We start from the raw sequence: 9529 nt of genomic DNA, 5'->3' as shown, positions 1-9529 counted from the left end.
TCTATTTATGGACGAGTATCTTTCACTGTTAAGTTCTTCCTTGATGTTTCAGGTATTGCTGTACTGATTTCCATATACGCTTCTTAGGGCATGTGTACTTGCTGCTGTCCACCTCTACATTTGTCTCGTCTTCCTCTCTTCCCCTCGGCCTCACCGTTTCATTTTCAAGTATAATAGACTCAGATAATGACACATGAAAAAAAGCAACCAAGCAGCTAATTGAGATCTATTCTAGAATAGCCTTGTAGTGCCGTGGGGACCCATCCGCCAAATGTTCAACATGTCGTAGTTCATTTCGCTTTGAAATCCCGAGCAGTTTCTATGACAGGGCTGTCTTTAGAGCAACTACTAGTCAGGAGGTTAATATGCTGTTGTTTTATTTGAATATCCCCTTCAAGATCTTTCTTTGCCTGTGTGCTTAGGCATGTGTGTAAAAGGGTGCAGAGTCCAAAATATCTCCACATGTCAGCTTTAGAGATACTCACCACGTTGCTGATAACTTTATTACATCTTTTTAATTTATATTGTAAGAATGTTAATTTAGCACTCACTGGCATATGTGACGTGCATGATAACAGTACAAGACATGCAATTTAAACTTTACAACTGCTAAGTTTGTACAAATATAATTATTGTATTTGACGCAAAATAAACTTTCCTCCCAGTATTCTGTGATAATTTGTATATTTGTAGCACGATAATAACGATACTGGTTGAAAAGATTCTTTGTGGAGTTGTTTGTGAACTGCTTTCTTTGGATCTGTGGCAGCGCAAACGCAGATCTGAATGTTCCGGTGTGATTTTGTCAAAGGTTTAATAGACATGGCCAAATCGTTGTCATTTAGGAATGAGATTGTGTGGGTGTTTGAATCGAAATTTGCGATCCCTAATAAGACATTTAAAACATGTTCAGCATAGAAGGGGTGTATATTGCATTTTAATGTATTTTTCTATTTTTTATTTAACACTATATAAACACAAAAAAATTAAAAAGTAAAATATGGCCTAATTTCATGTCCGGTAAGAAATATTTATAGCTGGTCGTGGTTGTGGGGAATGAAGTTGAACAGCAACATGATTTAATTATGTGTTCTGCATTCTATATCTCCTTGGACATCAATGTTTAAAGTTAATGCTTTGTAGATACTAGTTTGAAAACCAGGAGGTGTAACTTGGCAAAACAAATTCACCCATATCTTCAAAACAAAACTCATCGAGCTGCGATTCAGCATCTCATCCTTCAAAATCTAATAAGTCTGTCTAGTGTCCACTTTCACTCCAGAACAAACAGACCGAGAAATGTTCTCCTCCTCATGGGTCATTAACCTCAACATAATTCATAACCAACATCTGCTGTTTACAAAAGCAAACACATCCCAGCCATCCCTACTGACAACCACATACATTATCGCAGTCAAAAACAAACGACCCTGCTGGCCGAGTGGAAATTGTTCGGGTTGTCTGAACTAAGGTTGAAACCCTATCAGTGAAGCAGGTGTGGGAATATATGATATATAGCCTGTATCAAGGAATAAGTAGTGCAGAGACAGAAACAATATCCTGCTCTTGTGTCCTTTTGACACATCCTCAAACCAGGATTTGACCCTTTATAGTTCCCTCAGATATACTGTAAACGTCTTGTCATAGTCCTCCAATAAGAAAGCACACCAGTCAATAAGAAAGCACACCAGTGGAGCTCCACACCACTTTTCTTTCCCTATCTTACTTTTTCAACCACCTTAGTCCAGCAGAATGCAGTCAATAATATGTACTGGATTTTGAACAGCCACTGAACCAAACCATTAGAGGATCTACTGGAAAATTGGTCTTAAACTGGTAGCTGTGTTTTAGAACATGGTAGTTGGTTTCTACCTTGTTTCTATCTTGTCACTGGATGGTCCAAAGGCCATCCAGATAGCCTTAAGATAGTGTGAACTGCTGTTAGTTGGGTTGTTGGTGGTCCAAGCTTGTGTATTTTTTGGGTGAATTATCCTTTTAAACTAGACTTTCCAGCAGGAACTGATTTGGGACATTTTAGGCGAATGATCCACATAATATCTCTATTTGTAGAGCACACAATTGATTCCAAAATTGAGTCTGCTGTTAGCATGTTGCTAAGCTAATGATGTGATTCTCTAATAGTCATAAACAAAAATAACAAAAATATCGGGTAAAATTGTCCATTTTCATTAGATTGAGCTGTTTTTATTGATTGCTTTCAACATTTAATAAGATATAAAGTTCTTTCAACTTTTTAGCCATCTTAGATTTCCACTGAGCTTGTAGCCAGTGGTGTAAGCAGTAATGAAACCATAAAGTTATTTTAAAGTATGAGTACTGTCAAACTTTAATAAAAAATGGTATACAGAGCCATAGCCTTGTGGGCAGTGCGCTGCATACAACAATATGGACAGCCCGAGTTTCTATACTATCAATAATTATAATAATAATACAATGGCAAAAATCTGCATTTGATTGTGTTTTATTTGTGTTGATTTGACAACTATTCACACATGTCCATTTTCAGCAAAGATTTATAAATAAGCGGGTCTAATTATAGGTCATAGAACGTGTTGTGGCGAATGATGAGCTTGCATCACAAGGACAAATGACCACACACTCTTAGAAGAAAAGGTTATATAAAGAACCTTAAAAGGTTCTATAGGCGCTTCGTATTTGGAACCCCTAAAAGGTTCTATATACAGAACCCTTTTTAAGGGTTTTTAAGAACCAAAAGGGTTCTTTCTTGTCATTATATAACCTTTTTAGCATAAAAGGTTCTTTGGAGTTGAGTAAATAACCCTATGGTTCTATATAGAACCCCAATGAACCCTTTTTTTCTAAGAGTGTAGAACCTTTTAGGGGTTCCAAATACGTAGCGCCTATAGAACCTTTTAAGGTTCTATATAGAACCTTTTCTTCTAAGAGTGCAGCTATGGCCAACTGACTATTTTAAATAAAAGTTATAAGTAAAAATGCTCATTGCAATGCATTCTGGGATTGCAGCTCAATGGGTTTGAGAACAAAGTTAGAAACTTATTTGAATGCCATCGCTATATTAACAAATATAATAAATGTTGACCTGTTTGGTTGGATGTATGACTCTAGATTCCGGTTTCATGGAATCTCCTCAACATCGCAGAGCTCTAATGAGCCCAATGCATTTTCTAATTAGAAGAATAACTCATTTACTCTTGGCCTGTAATAAATGCTTAATGACTATGCATACTTCATCAATTCTGTGCTTTGTGGGAGAAAATAGTCATAATTTGGGCAGTTTGATTAACGGTACCTCTAATTAGGCGTGAGTAATTATCGCTGAAGCATTTTGAAGAAAATGCTTTCACTATGTTGCAAATTTGTTGTTAAAAATGAACGCCAGTTATTCTCATCAGGTTTGGTTAATGATTAATATGGCTCCTTGGAGAGGAAAGCAGAGAATCACTATCAAAGCTGGTGCGACATCAATCAAAATCAACTGAAGTCGACACATTCTACCTCTAACATTGTTTCGAGTTTCTCTTTGAAGTAACACTGCATTTTTATGTTAATTTGCATTTATTCGAAATGACTCCTACCTCAAAACTAGAGGTGATACCTAAACACTATGCAACCAGCATTACTTTACCCTGACACCACATCATTTTGAATCCCAATTAGATTATGAGAGCGAAAAGACATCCTAATATAGACAAATCTCGGCATGTAAAAGAAACACTCCACGCTTCATAAGGTCGCCCTGGTAAAATCTGCTTTCCGGATGAAAAGACAGAGCAAATGTCATGGACAGCTGATCCCCTTTCCGAGTTTCCTGAGCATCTTCTTTATGGCAGTATGGGGCTATAAGCTTGTTTGTTCCACTCTTTTAATATTCTCTCAGTTATCTGCCTTCCTACCAGATGCATCACACTAGTGTCTAGCCTGTGGCTTCTCGGTTCTCATTAGAATGCAGCTTCAGTGCACCTGACAGACATCAGCATGCATGTTCAGAGCTGTGAAAGACAACACGTGTTTTAGTTTGATGCAAAATAATTCAAATGATCTGGGCAAATGACAGTGATTGACATTTAACATAATTTAAAGGCATAAGAGAAATGATTGCCTCATTTGAGGAGATTATTTATTTAGTTTTGATTTGAAGTCAATGTGATATTGGAGTTGAGCCTATTTACTTCTTAATATGAATACCTGGCATTGTGGATTATTCAAATATTTAATTATATATATATATATTTTAACTTACCAGAATTTTCTGAAGACTCCGGCAAAAATTATAGCATGCAGTCGCATGTGTTCCTGCTGAGCGAATGTCATTGAGATGAATGGGAATGTTAATAGTGACTTTAACAGTGACGTCTGTCAGTGACTGGTTTCTTTCCAGTTCAAAGAAAATGATTTAAGCTCCTTGTACCCAAAGCGGGAGAGCTTTGAAAAGGATTTTTCATTTCGGTTGGTTTGCGTTTGGGAATCGGTGGCCTGTTTTCAGAGAACAGAAGCCCCTCCGCCGCTGGTCATTAATCTTTTATGTCTTGTAGCGTCTTAATTCTATAAAGAGAAGCACAACAGGCCTGATGGATTTCTTGTTTACCTTTTCTCTTTTGTGGTTTCTGCGACCTCACGTGTTAAAAAAAAAAAAAAAAGATTCTCTGTAACCTCAGAGGTAATTATCACCTGATTTATAACCGAAGGACATTCTGCTTGAGTGGAGCTCAATTAGTCTCTCGAAATACAATTGAGAAATTTCCCAGTATGACAAGTAATTAAACCAAAAGGCATTCGCGGAATAAACTTTTTTTTTTCTTTCAGCGTCATGTTAACCATTATCACACCTTTATTTTGTGTGTGTGTGTGTGTGTGTGTGTGTCACGTTTTGAGTTTGTTTTTGATCTGTTTCTCCATGTTTGAATGTCCTTGTTTATCTTCTGATCTGTTAATTGGTTCAGTTCTCGTCTGTCCCCTGTCGGTTGGTTTCAGATTTGATTAGAGTCCTTACACTGTAAAATATTTCCAGGATTTCACAACATATAACTGTAATATTTCACAATAAATTGCAGTATTACCAATTCACAGGCTTTTACTGTGATATTTCACAATATAATACCGTATTTAGACTTTTATTGTGAAAATAATGCAAGGCGGGACTATTACAAGAAACTACTGTGAATTCCGTCTTTTTCGCGCTGCAACTGCGTCATCTGAGCTCTCATCTCCTCCGTGGTCTCACTCGATGGATTCAGCGGCCGGTAAGTGTTTAAAATATCAAACTTTGTCATTTTGGTGGCTGTTTTTTTATATGATAGTGCATGTTATTTAAAAGTATGAACCAAATTAGCGTTTGTTGTAGGTGCTGTTGTCATGTTTTTGTAACTTAGCCGAAGCAGACTCGCGTCTAGGTTTGAGCGCGCAAATTTGAATGAACAGACGTTGGTTGTAGTGTTAACGTTAATTGTACCGTATTAAGTTAGTAAGGTTAACTGTGAGACACGTTAGCTAAAGTTACATCGTCGAAATTTTTACTTTTGCTTAATGCTTTTCTTAGTTTCTCTAACAGCGTTCTCTTTTCCCACAGCATTTTTCTATGGTGACCACCGGGAAATAAAGTTATAAGGTAAGCTGTGGCCTTATATGTGGGTATGACAGTTATTATCAACTAGATCAATTATAGTGTTGTGAATTTGGGCAAATAAATGCTGAAATACAGTTCAAATGTCATAAATTCATCTTAAATTAGTAACGTTAGCTGAACTTCATAATTTTCTCCCCTGCTTTGTGTGTGAAACGGAACAGCCATTTGTCTGTCTCGTCAACAGAAAAATGAAGTGTGTTGCAAAACAACTGGATGCTTTTATTGTGAAAAAGATATAGTAAATTAAATGTTTATCACTGAATTAGTGGAGATTAGTTGTGCTATTCTACATTAAAAACAGGTCGACATCTGGAGATATTAGGAGCCATTTTGTCTGAACGGGTAACGTTAATAACGTTATCTAATTCTAGGAGGAAGAGTACGTTCAGTTACAAGCAGAAACAGACATAGGGAGATGGACAGGCCAACATGCTCTTAACGTTACTCCATCCTCTGCAAACAGTACGTGCACGTTGTTGTGTGCATAATGCTTGACCTGGGTAAATCACACACCTCTACTTTGTTGCCAGACTATTTTTGACTGTGTGTTTGTGATGGAAAAATGTTTTTCAGTTGCTGTTAACGTTATTTAAATGTTTGCTGTTTAACTAAATCAAAGTAATGTCAGCTTGTTAAAACTGAGCTAACTTTAGTTTAGCTTTGTACTGTAAATCCAGTGACCCACTAAAGGTGGTGACTGGGACTGACACCTTTTTCATCCCACTTGAATAAAACTAACAGCTTTCTTCTGTCTTTTTGTTTATAGGTGCTTCTTGGGCATCAACCCAGAGATGGCAGAGGCAGAGAGGACACATAAACCAGCAAGTCTGCACACTGATCAGGGAGCTCTTGACTTTGAACGGATGTCAATCTAATGTAAGCAATCTAAACTTCAGAGCGGACTAACGAAACACTGTCTCTGTGTTAAGCTAGATATAGTTCTGCAGTAAGATGTTTATTGAAGCTATTAAAGGGTTAGTTCACCCACAAATTAAAATTCTGTCATTAATTACACTCCCTCATAGGGCTGGGCGATATGGCCAAAAAAAAATATCACGATATTTTTTTTTATATCAGTCGATATCGATAATTATCGATAAATGTCAAATCTTTATTTATTTCAAGTTTAAAGACAGATTTGTACTCCTAAGTGAAAGCTGTAGAAACCAGAGCGTTGTGTTTTTAAACTACTCTTGTCAGAACATATCATGACAAACACTTGCCAAACAGGTGAACATTCACAAATCCGAGGTAGAACATTCAAACATTTGTCATTTTTCCTTAACAAAATAAATATATTTATTTCAGTAGTATTAGCTTGAGTTAGGATGCAAATTTACTTTATACAATTTATGTTCAGTAACAAAAACAGTAACATCTGTTAAAAAAAAGTAACAACATTATTTTTATTTGGTAAAATGTAATATTCTTTAGTTTTATTAAAATTAACCATTGGTCATCCAGCATCATGCATTTAGATCATGATAACCACAGATAAAATGTAACTTTATGGTTTCTATGGTATTTATGAAAACCAGTAGCCTAAATACATTATTAAAAACGAATTATATTCCATTAGTCCTTTAATACATTGTCTACATTAATAATATTATACAATTCAATATATATACATTTCATGATGCAGTTAATATTACTAGGCTAACGTTAACGTTAAATCCGTGGTAAATGATGGGAATGTGTCGACGGAGAAGCTTCTGACTGTATCGCTGCGCACAGTGCTTCTCCTGTTCGTCAGCGCGGTCTCATCTGCCTTTAAACCGGTTTAAATCACTGAGACATTTGTGTTCCTCGCTGAATTCAAGCGCTTCTCACTGGATCTAGTGACCGAGACCGATCAGAGTAAACACGTCTGCTCGAGGGAGCTCGCGCTCACGCTGCCGTTTGGACTTTGAGCCGAGCGGATAAACGGTTTGTTTACAAAATTATATTATCTAAAGCACATTCACGGAACAACACCCAGTCTCGAGTCAACACAATATGCGTGCGTCGTAGTGCTCCTCCTTGTTGTTGCAAAAACAAAGCACCCGCATCGCTTCATAAAATTGGTTAAACCACTGCAGTCACATGGATTACTTCAATGATGTCTTTCCAATCGTTCTGGGCCTTGAATGTGTTAGTTGCATTGCTCCCAATGGAAGGTCAGAAAGCTCTCAGAATATCATTAAAAATATCTTCATTTGTGTTCCGAAGATGAACAAAGGTCTTATAGGTGTGAATGTACATGAGGGTGAGTAATTAACAAAATAATTGTAATTTTTGTGTAAACTAACCCTTTAAGCAAAATTGTCCAATGTGTTGAAGCTGAAATACATTATAGAAGCACATTGCATGGATGCCAAACGAGATGTTGCAGGATGTGTAGTTCACCCAAAAAATTAAACAGCTGATGGGGCCACATTGACTTCCATAGTATATATATATATATTTTTATTTTTTTTTACTATGGAAGTCAATAGGGCCCATCAACTGTTTAATTTTCAATTCTCAAAATATATTTTTTGCTCAAATAAAGAAAAACTCAAACCAGTTTGGAACAACTTGAGGGCGAGTAAATGACAGAATTTTCAGTTCTAGGTGAACTATCCCTTTAAGTAAGATTTTAGCTTGTCATTGGGAGTATAAATTGAATCAATTTACTTCTCTTTTCTAATACTGATTCTTCATTTTGTTCAGGAAGAACCAGCTACATCACAACCCACTGTGCAGACTTTGGGACGTCTTGACTGGACGTGTCTTCAGTGAGAGGAGAATCTTCAGCGATGTGAAAATGGAGGGATCTGAAATTGGCGAGCAGTTGGGGTGGATTTTATTCACGCTGAAAGGCAGTCTGGATACCATAGACCAGATTTTCGCCTCATCTAGGTTCGCCTCATCTGTTGGGTCTTGGGTTGCTATGTTATTTGTTTTGTTTTGATGGTATTACTTTTTTCATTTGCTCCGGTCATTGTTGGCTCTCCGTTTTTACTTGCCATATCGCCACTGAATATGTTGGACTGCCATTCTGGTCAAGACCTTCACTTCTACCTATTTTTTTGTTATTTAGCTCTGGCTGTTTTTTGGACTGCCATCTCGTTGCCTACTCTTGCCCGCTGTTATGCAACGACTCTTGCAACGTTTGTTATATTGTTGTAACAATTTTATTGAAAATAAAATCAATTGTGGAAACTATTGTTTAATCTTTTTTTTACTACTTTTATGTCATCATATTGCATTACTGTATTAAATTGTAAGTTTACAGTTAATTACTGGCTACTAATTGCATTACTTTTACAGCTGAAACACAATAAATTACTGTTCAAGTTACAGCTGATAACTATATTTATACAGTTATGCACTGTGAAATTACAGTAATGATGTGATATCATTAACTGTGAAATCACTGTACACAACTGTCATTTTGCTGTAATTTACATTAAATTTTCTTACTGTAAATTACTGTGAAAGTAATGCAATTAGTAGCCAGTAATTTACTGTAAAATCACAGCAGAATTTTTTACAGTGTAGTTCAGGTGTGTCTTGTTAATTAGTCTCATTAGTTCCTCTTGTTTGCCTGTGTATTTAAGCCTGAGTTTAACCCTGTCTATAGTTGTCTGTAGACGTTGCTGTAAGATTTGTTGTTCAGTTCTTTATTATATAATTTTGAGTATTTCTGTTAGTTTGAGTTTGTGATTTAATAAAGAGCAAAGCATATAGATCCTGATTTTATTTCTGCTGCCCCGAGGACCTGTGACAATTAAAATGGCACTGTGAAAAAGAAGGATGCTTAATATTGAATGTGAACTTAATATATGTGCAGATAATACAAATATTACTAATATGTGACCCTGGATCACAAAATCAGTCACAAGTTGCACGGGTAAATTTGTGGCAATAGCCAACAAT

At 36.4% G+C, this 9529-nt stretch overlaps 1 long non-coding RNA gene across 1 annotated transcript; it reads left to right on the top strand.

Annotated features, from left to right (window-relative positions):
* Positions 1-4995: 4995 nt before the first annotated feature.
* Positions 4996-9087, top strand: LOC307004211. Its single transcript, XR_013798939.1, has 4 exons — positions 4996-5243; positions 5570-5608; positions 6393-6502; positions 8321-9087. It is a non-coding gene; the product is annotated as an uncharacterized lncRNA (long non-coding RNA).
* Positions 9088-9529: the final 442 nt, after the last annotated feature.

Source organism: Phoxinus phoxinus (genome assembly GCF_949152265.1).
Source record: "Phoxinus phoxinus genome assembly, chromosome: 9".
Classification (NCBI taxonomy): domain Eukaryota; kingdom Metazoa; phylum Chordata; class Actinopteri; order Cypriniformes; family Leuciscidae; genus Phoxinus; species Phoxinus phoxinus.
Note: the sequence above shows the minus strand (reverse complement) of the source record. Positions and strands in the feature narration are given on the sequence as shown.